General features: G+C 45.4%; 1 long non-coding RNA gene across 1 annotated transcript in view; it reads right to left on the bottom strand.

Moving 5' to 3' along the window:
• Window positions 1–1,226: 1,226 nt before the first annotated feature.
• The window catches only part of LOC138170948 (uncharacterized), a 51,362-nt gene continuing 42,988 nt past the window's right edge, over window positions 1,227–9,600 (bottom strand). Inside the window, exon 3 of the long non-coding RNA XR_011170779.1 lies at window positions 1,227–1,744. This is a non-coding gene — a long non-coding RNA (uncharacterized lncRNA). The remainder of the gene's footprint in view (window positions 1,745–9,600) is intronic.

The raw sequence follows: 9,600 nt of genomic DNA, 5'->3' as shown, positions 1-9,600 counted from the left end.
CCTTTACACAGCAATTTAATAGATGTCAGTCCTTGAGCACATGCAGGTGATGATGATGATGATGATGATGATGATGATGATGGTGATGATGATGGTGATGGTGATGATAAGCAGTATTAGCATAAAATTAGAGGCACAAGGAAACATAGCAGTCTCCCCTCTGCAACCTACTCTCCCAGCCCCTCCACTGCTAGAGTCAACCCCCCTAAGGTTATCTCCTATCTGGTTGTGCATGTCCATGTGCCAATAGGGGAGGATAGAAAGGACCAGGAGGCTATGGTCCTAGTTGGTGCAGAGAGTGCCAAGCCTGGAATCAGGAAGACTAATTTTCCTGAGTTCAAAGCTAGCCTCAGACACTGACTAGCTGAGTGACCCTGGGCAAGTCACTTCACCCTGTCTGCCTCAGTTTCCTCATTTGTAAAATGAGCTGGAGAAGGAAATGGCAAACCACTCAGTATGTCTGCCAAGAAAACCCCAAATGGGGTCACAGAGAGTGGGACACAATGGAAACGACTGAATAACAACAAAATGTAGTCATTACTTGAAGGCTTCCAGTAAGGGACAACCTACTCCCTCTAAGGATAGACCATTCCACTTTTTGATAATTTCCCCCTCCACATTTAGTCTAAATTGGCTGCCTTTGGTGACAACCAGACCAAGTCTAATCCCTCTTCCATATGCCAACCCTTTAAATATTTGAAGGTTTTTTTCCATGATTCCCCTTAGTCTTCCTTTCTCCAAGCCAAACACCCCCGGTTCCTTCAACAACTCGTCATATGGCATGTACACAAGGCTCTCCACCATCCTGGCTGCCCTCCTCCAGACATTCTCCAATGTCACCGTGTTCTTCCTGTCTCAGCCCCAGGGATGAGCAGAACCCAGGGTTATGCCTGTTGCAATGTGCGTGATAACGAAAGATGATGAGACGTGAGATTTTCAAAAAGGTGGAGTGACCAAGCTTGGCCCCAGAGGAGAGTTGGAAAAATGCACCTTCCTCCCCTCCTTGGAGAAGGGGACTATGAGTGTGCACTTGTGCATTATTTACTGTCAGACAAAATCCATGTAGGGGTTGATTTGGCTCAACTGCTTCTATTTTCACTTGCCTTTTTAATCTGTCACCAGGGATGCTTCTCCATGTAGGGAGGAAGAAGGGATATATTCACAATTGAAGGTGTTATTAAAAATAAAAACGATATCTTAAAATAAGATTTTTAAAAGCTTCTTTATTTTAATTAAATGTTTCATTGAAAACAATACAACTGTTTATACCATCTAAGCTGGTTTATAACCATTTTCATTTAAATGAATAAAATATCAAACCTTTCTCCCCACATATATTGCTACCAACCAATCCACCTTTCCCTCTGTCCTTTCTCTCCATCCAGTAAAAGCCCTCCCTTGTCTATTCAGGTCAAATCAGTCTATATATTGACAGCACCAGAACCAGGATGGTTCTGTACCTCTAGTGACTACATAGAGTTAGAGTCTAGTCTATCACCTCTCTGCTAAAGGGTGGGAGGTATGTTTCATGATCAGTCTTTTGACATCATGACAGGCCACTACTTTGGTCAGAATTCTGAGGTTCTTTAGAGTTGTGGTCATTAGGTAAATTGTTCTCAGGGTTCTACTCACTTTACTCTGCATCAGTTCATACAAGTCTCTTGATAGTTCTCTGAATCCATCAGGTTCCTTATTTCTTCTGGTGCAATGAAATTCCAGAATTTGTTCACGCCTTCCCCAGAGACTGAGTTGGAATGTGAGAAAAGAGAATAGGGAGAAGGTAAGTCACCTCACATTAGTCCCTGTCTCCATATGCCTTGGTGGAGCCAGATTATCAGAACAGGTTCCTTGGGAGAGGAAACCATCAGACCCATCTGTTTTCAAAGGGGCATAGACCCAATTAAATGCACACACTTCATCATAAGATAAGGAGAGGTAGAAGATAATAAAATCATAGATTTTGAGTTATAAGGCACCTCTAAGACCAACAAGTTCTACTCTATCCATTTATAGATGGAGAAACTGAGACCCAGGAAGGTGAAGTGATATGTCCAGGGTTACAAAACTAGTAAGTAAGGCAGAATTTGAAACCAGATCTTTCTGACTCCAGGCCCAATGTCCTATGCTACCTGTCAGCATCAGGGAGCTGAAATTCTACTGTCTGGAAGTGAAAGCAACACCTGACACTGCCCAGGTCTCTCTGCCCATGTCACCTTCAGGAAAGATCACCAGGTTGCACCCAATTACTGTGTGGCTCCAAAGAAAAGCTTCTCCATCCCAGTGGCTTGTGGGTTAGAAGTCTGCCTGGCCCTGGTTCAGAGGAATGGAGAATGGAACTTCCAGGCTTTTGATCTGCCTACAATTTAGCAGATTGATGTGGGGGGTGGGAAGGGTCATAGGCTAAGAATATGAACGTTAGGTTATGATGTTAAGTTGCTATGATTTATTTCTACCATTCTAAGGAAGGCCTTTTTCTGCGTATGTCATGTGACCTTCAATGCAGAACATGCAGTCACCTGCAAACAAAATGACCAGAATAGGATGGATGTATTCAAGCCATGAGAATCTAAGCAGGGGATACAGACACATCTTGTAGAATGACTCAAAGATCCCACTATGGTCCTAGAAGGGGTGAGTCCAAGGAATGAATGACAGACTTCTACTCTGAGAGCCCACAAGGGACACCAGCAACACGGTAGAGAGCCCCAGAGTATCCCTGGGGTGAACCACGGCCCACAGTACAAGCGGCCGCTCAGCCAGGGAAATGTTTTATGTCTTCAAACTATTTTGTGAGTCTTTTTCAAATACCTAGTGATATTTCATGTGGCTGGAATTTTGTCTTCAAAAGAAATTTCATAGTGTTGTTCCCCCTGTCTGTCTTCTCAACAAAACTGCTGTTTTACTGTGCCTCTAATTTTTTTTACTAATATGGCTCATCCCTCTTGCACAGGTGGATGCTTAGATACTAGGATCTGTTGCATTGATGTATAAAGAGTGACAAAATAGCATAGAGGCAGCATGGTGTAGTGGCTAGAGAACTGGCCTTGGAGTCAGGAAGACTTGATGCATCATGGATGTGTCACCCTGGGTAAGTCACTGAACCTTTCAGTACCCTCAGGCAGCTCTCTGATTTGCAGAGCAAGTGTTGGTACACACTGGTAGGTGATCCAGGCTTTCCTGTCCCCAAAGGCAGAATTGCAATTCAATCTTTGGAGCACTGGTGTAAAACTAAAACAGGGGTGGGGAACCTGCAGCCTTAAGGCCACATGTGGCCTTCTAGGTCATCAGGTGTGGCCTTCTGGCTGAGTCCCAGTTCAACAGAACAAATCCTTTTATTAAGGGGATTTGTTCTGGGAAGCTGGGATTCAGTCAAAGAGCCGCCCTTGAGGACCTAGAGGGGATTTGTTCTGTGAAGTTGGGATTCTGTCAAAGGACCACCCTTGAGGACCTAGAGGGCCACATGTGGCCTTGAGGCCACAGGTTCCCCACCCTTGCTTTAGAATCAAATGCTTGTGGAATGGGGTGATATTAAGAGTTCTTCCTGGCACTAAAGATAGGGACATTAAAGGCACTATTCTGGTTACTATGAATTACTTAGTCCAAATGAAAAGTACCTAAACTTTACAAGGAGGTGAATAAAGCCCACCATAGAATTATAGGAACCAGTGGTATACACTGGCATCTCCCTACAGTGAAAAGTTGGGGAGAATCTCTGAAAATTCATCATTAGGACCCCTGACTCCCCACCCCCACTGAAGAAGAGATAGGAAATAAAGTTCCAGAATCTCTTGCAAAGGGAGGGACTGTCTGGGGATGCTGTGAGACATGTGTATGGGGGAGAAGTTGACATCTGGAGATGGAAAGCAAGCTGGATCCAAGCCAGTAGAAGGGCTTCCCTATGCCAAGTTCCAAAGCTCCTCAAGGGAGCAGCCGCACCCCCCTGGAGAAGAACCGTTCGAGTCCTGGATGGGACATGCCAGTGAAATATTATGGCAGTGGCAGACGAGTGATGTGGATAAAGGGAGGAGCCCCATGAAAAGCCTCCAGGGAGCAGCGTCTGATCTGGGCCGCAGGCTCAAGTCACAGAGCCCTGATGTCACCAGGTTGGAATGCTCACAAAGGCTAGAGCAGCAGTTGGGAAGTTGTGGGCCTCAGCAGGGAAGTTGTGTCGAGCTCCTCAGCACCTTCCAATGGGAAGGAGAGAAGCCCTCGGCATCCAGGCTTATAGATGACTCCAGAGGTTCAATGGTCAAGGGGCTGGAGAGGTCTGAAGAAGCAGATGCTAGCAGTCTCTCTACACCAAGGATGCTCTGGTCTGCAATGACGGGGACCCTTAATGGTACCTGTACAGATGTGAAAGAGGGAAGCAGTGCCACTTGATGAAATTCATGGGATTTGATGATGATAGAGCATAGAACCATAGATTTAGTTCTGGGAGGGACCTCAGAGGCCATCGCACACACCCCCCCACCCCATTTTACCGAGGAGAGGTCCAGGGAGGGGAAGTGGTTTAGCCAAGACCGTATTTAGGATCCTAGATCTAGAACTGTTAAGAAGGATCTCAGAGGTCATTAATCCAGCCTCTTTGTTTTTACAGAAGAGGAAACTGGGGCCCAACGAGAAGTGACTTGTCTAGGGTCAAACATGGGATCCAAAATCTAGAAATTAAAGGGGCCTTCCGAAGCCATCCAGTCCAACTGTCCAATTTTACAGAAGAGGATGCTGAGGGCCATGGAGGTGAGGTGACTTGTCCAAAGTCACACACCCAATAAGCATCAGAGATGGGATTTGAATCTAGGTCCTCCTGATACCAAGTCCAGCACTCTGGCCACTTTAACAAACCATTTGTACAATTCTTTGAACAAAGACTTGATTATAGAGAAAGCCGCCTTCCCAAATACCCTTCACATCTAGACTAATGGAAAGAACCGCTCCTTGTCTGGAAGTCTGCTGAGAAATGGAACAATAGGAAGAACCAGTCCACCCAGAGAGACAAAGGATTCTGGGCCCAGAAATCCCAGCAGCCTGATGCATGGGCACAGCCAGCATAGCCCAGCTGGGGAGGCAGGGCCACCGTCTGGGCCAGCTGTGCACTAGATGGGAACAAGGACATTGGCTGCACGCAAGAGATAAATGATGCACCGTCGTGCCCAAAGTGGGAAAATGCTGGACCAGTCTCAGAAAACAAGGATGGGGTCGAGAATGGGGCTGGGTCCCAGGAGCGATCACATCAGGGTCCTTTCCACCTGTGCTTTTCAACCTGCTACAAGAGCTAAAGATGGAGGTCGTTGTACGTAATGTTGTGCATGATGGAGGGGATCACAATTAAAAACCATATTGCAGACATTTTACAAAAGACACTTACAAATGATACCTTTATAGCCAATGCAGGGGCTAAGCTTCTGTGGGCTGGGCAAAAATATCAAGCCATATTTGGGTGTCATGAGTATGAGCTTGAGATTTTCTTCATTAGCAGAATACTTCAGGCAGGGAGGGAGCAGGAGCTCAATACCAAGGCACCATGATAATTTATACTCTTTTATTGCTTGTTGAGTTTCCATATATTACCACGACTCCCCTGGGACATGGTATCTGGAGGTCTGGCAGTCTGGAGGGTGCAGGGGAAGGGGCGTATGGAAAGAAAACAGCCAGGGCAAGTCACCAGATGGGGTATGAAGGATGATCTGGTAGTCTGAGGCCAGCTAGATATCGTGGGTCATGTGATTCTACACTCATCCAGTCACCAAAGAGGACAACTGGTCCCCAGAATGGGAGTTCCAAAGATGAATGGATTAAATGAACTAGGTCATGGCTCCTAGAAGTCCAGTGGTCCAGCAAGCGGGCAGGGTAGATGTCAAAAAGAGGATTGGGGAGGATGGTTGTTTGAATATGCTTTTGACTCCCATTTTTACTCTTAATTAGAAGTGTTTCCTTTTTGTCTTTGGAAATATCCTATACAATATGGAATTGTAGATCAGGGGATCCTACCTATGAAGCCTCTGTGCCTTTTGAAATATGCTCTTCCAAATCCCGGGCTCAGACACTTAGCAACCCACGCAGAAACACCTGGCCGTGTAACCTTGAGCAAGTTACTTAACCCCAATTGCTTAGGGGCGGCCAGGTGGCTCAGCAAGTAAGAGCACCGGCTCCAGTGTTGGGATGACCTGGAGATCGAATCCTAGGCTCAGACACTCAGCACCACACCCAGAAATAACTGGCTGTGTAACCTTGAGCAAGTTATTTAACCCCGACTGCTTTTAAAAAAAATATGCTCTTCCAAAATCTAGGGTACATATCAGCCTAGGCCTGAATGTCCTCTACTACTTTATCATAAACTCTTAAGATGCTGTAGTCACTTTTCTCCAAGGTTGTCATCATTTTTATTCCTTCCTTTCAGGGGAAATGAAATCTAATTCTTGGACCAAATTCCCTTTGTTGGTTCCTCTGCCTATTAAGGAATGAAATCATTTAAGGTAAGTTAATGAATCACTAACTGTTCTCTTTGTGGCAAAAAAAATATTTCTAACAGATATCCTTGGAAGCAAGGATCCCCACCACTGCCTGTCACTGCCCCAGACTGATCATCTGTTTTCTGAATTCCTCATTTAGGGGCAGCTAGGTGGCTCTGCAGTAGATAAGAGTGCCAGTCCTAGAGTCAGGAAGACTCATCTTGTAGAGTTCAAATCTGGTCTCAGACACTTCCTAGCCATGTGACCCTGGGCAAGTCACTTCACCTTGTTTGCCTCAGTTTCTTCATCTGTAAAATGAGCTGGAGAAGGAAACAGCAAACCACTCCAGCGTCTTTGCTAAGAAAACCCCAAATAGGGTCACAAAGAGTCCTACGTGACTGAGATGACAACAACAACACCAAGCTGCTCTTGCTGTTCTAGTGATCTGTCGTATAATATAGTCTGAAGAAAACATCAATTCTGTTTGTAACCTCATGGATCTCCACCAAAACTCTCTTCAAAATGCTTTCCTATTTTGGTTTCTGTCCTCATACTCCTCAACTTTTTCCCTGTGTGTGTGAACTAACTTCACTGGATGTCTTTGTCTTGATGCCTTCTACACCTAAATTTTCTTTTCTTCCTTGTGAAATTAATAATCATCAACAAACAAGCTTTCTATGTACGAAGAAGAAAAAGAAACACAAAATCCGGTTACATACAGTTTTATACAGTATTGAAGTAAGTAAAGCCACATTCAGGGGCGTGGCTCAAGTCAGGTGATTCTCCTGTAGAATGTGAGGTCCTTAAGGAGCTGCCTAATTTCTGAGTGTATATCTCCAGTGCCCAGCACTGATTAACACAGTCTTGTGGACCAGCTGATTGATGGACTGCTTGCCCTCTCTTGGCAGAATACTCTTCCTTGCTTCCTTCTGAGATGCCCTGTTTTTTACACGTTGAGAAAGCCTGAATAGAAGGGGCATCCTATATAGTACCCACTGTCAGTGGCCAAACACAGACCAAGTTCCCCCAAGAATCTGGGAAAGAAGGTGTGATAGTGATGGCATTTAAAGATCCCCCTGTATTGGCTTGGTTTTCCGATTGATTGTGTTAAAACCCAGAGCTTGTTAATCCCACCTGTGCGATGGACTTGTTGATGTGAAAAGAGAGTCCTGAACTGGGAGGAGCTGGTGACGTAGATTTGGAGAGACACTAGAGAGAGGCAGAAGAACCTTTTTGGAAGCAGCACCTCGTGGAGGCAGAGAGAGACTGAGAAGGATTGCTGGGGGCCACTTTGAATCACCCTGGACTTTTGAGACCTGCCCCCTGAGCTGCCAAGGACTGAGGAGACATGGCTGTTTTGCTGGTACTTTGTCTGTCTGTTTTGATGTTGTTTTGCCAGATCTGTCCACTGGTGAAAGACAGTCCTGTTGTTGAAGAAGTCCTGGAACCTGGCTGTTGGCTAAGAAGCCCTGAGACTGTCCTGCAGACAGAGAGTGAATACTGTCCACTGGTGAAGGACAGTGCTGTTGTTGCAGGGGTCTGGGAACCTTTCTGTTCGTTCAGAAGCCCTGAAGAAGGATTTTCTTGTTGTATGTTTACAGAAATCCTGGGAGAGGGCTTTGCTAATGTGTTCAGGGGTTCTAGGACTGTTCTACAGACAGAGGATGAATTCATGAAGGGACTGGCAATGTATCTTATGGCCTTGCTAAGCCTTGTCTCCCCAGGAACTAAGATTGCTGAGAACTTGCCTCTTGTCAAGATGAAGAAAAGACCTCCATTTGGGTATTAAGTGCTGAGCTTAAACTTGATGTAACTCTGGGGTAGATTCAATGGTGATCCAGGGGTGGGGAACTTTTGACCTTATTGTGCTCTGTGATTGACAAATGAAGGTACTTTACCTATGTTTGGAAACTAATCTCCATTTGAGAAGAGGGGTTTTGTGGTGGACTAAATGAAGGTACAGCCTAGGGGTGGAGAGGTATTTAGAACCGGACTTTGTAATTGATTGAATGATTGGAAGGTCCTGGGGTGGGGTAGTCCTTGGAGATTATTTAATCACACTTAGTAAATGCTGTATTTTGAATGATGTCATGTTTTGATCTTCTCTGTTCTTGGTTGGTCACTGAATAAAATGGAGAGCACCTATGCTGGTATTCTGAACCTTGGGAAATTGCCTTTCCATAGGTGCTCTCCATTTTATTCAGTGACCAACCAAGAACAGAGAAGATCAAAACATGACATCATTCAAAATACAGCATTTACTAAGTGTGATTAAATAATCTCCAAGGACTACCCCACCCCAGGACCTTCCAATCATTCAATCAATTACAAAGTCCCTGGTCTAAATACCTCTCCACTCCTAGGCTGTACCTTCATTTAGTCCACCACAAAGCCCCTCTTCTCAAATGGAGATTAGTTTCCAAACATAAGTAAAGTACATTCATTTGCTCAAACCATAGGACACAAAAAGGTCAAAAGTTCCCCACCCCTGGATCTCAATTGAATCTACCCCAGAGTTACATCAAGTTTAAGCACAGCACTTAATACCCAAATGGAGGTCTTTTCTTCATCTTGACATGAGGCAAGTTCTCAGCAATCTTAGTTCCTGGGGAGACAAGGCTTAGCAAGGCCATAAGATACATTGCCAGTCCCTTCATGAATTCATCCTCTGTCTGTAGAACAGTCCTAGAACCCCTGAAAACATTAGCAAAACCCTCTCCCAGGATTTCTGTAAACATACAACCAGAAAATCCTTCTTCAGGGCTCCTGAACCAACAGAAAGGTTCCCAGACCCCTGCAACAACAGCACTGTCCTTCACCAGTGGACAGTATTCACTCTGTCTGCAGGACAGTCTCCAGACCCCTGCAACAACAGCACTGTCCTTCACCAGTGGACAGTATTCATTCTGTCTGCAGGACAGTCTCCAGACCCCTGCAACAACAGCACGGTCCTTCACCGGTGGACAGTATTCACTCTCTGTCTGCAGGACAGTCTCAGGGCTTCTTAGCCAAAAGCCAGGTTCCAGGACTTCTTCAACAACAGAACTGTCTTTCACCAGTGGACAGATCTGGCAAAACAACATCAAAACAGACAGACAAAGTACCAGCAAAACAGCCATGTCTCCTCAGTCCTCGGCAGCTCAGGGGGCAG

This window comes from Petaurus breviceps, unplaced genomic scaffold, assembly GCF_028583685.1.
Source record: "Petaurus breviceps papuanus isolate PSGF00001 unplaced genomic scaffold, PetGlider_PUasm1.0 400, whole genome shotgun sequence".
NCBI lineage: Eukaryota > Metazoa > Chordata > Mammalia > Diprotodontia > Petauridae > Petaurus > Petaurus breviceps.
This window is presented reverse-complemented; position numbering and strand designations above follow the sequence as displayed.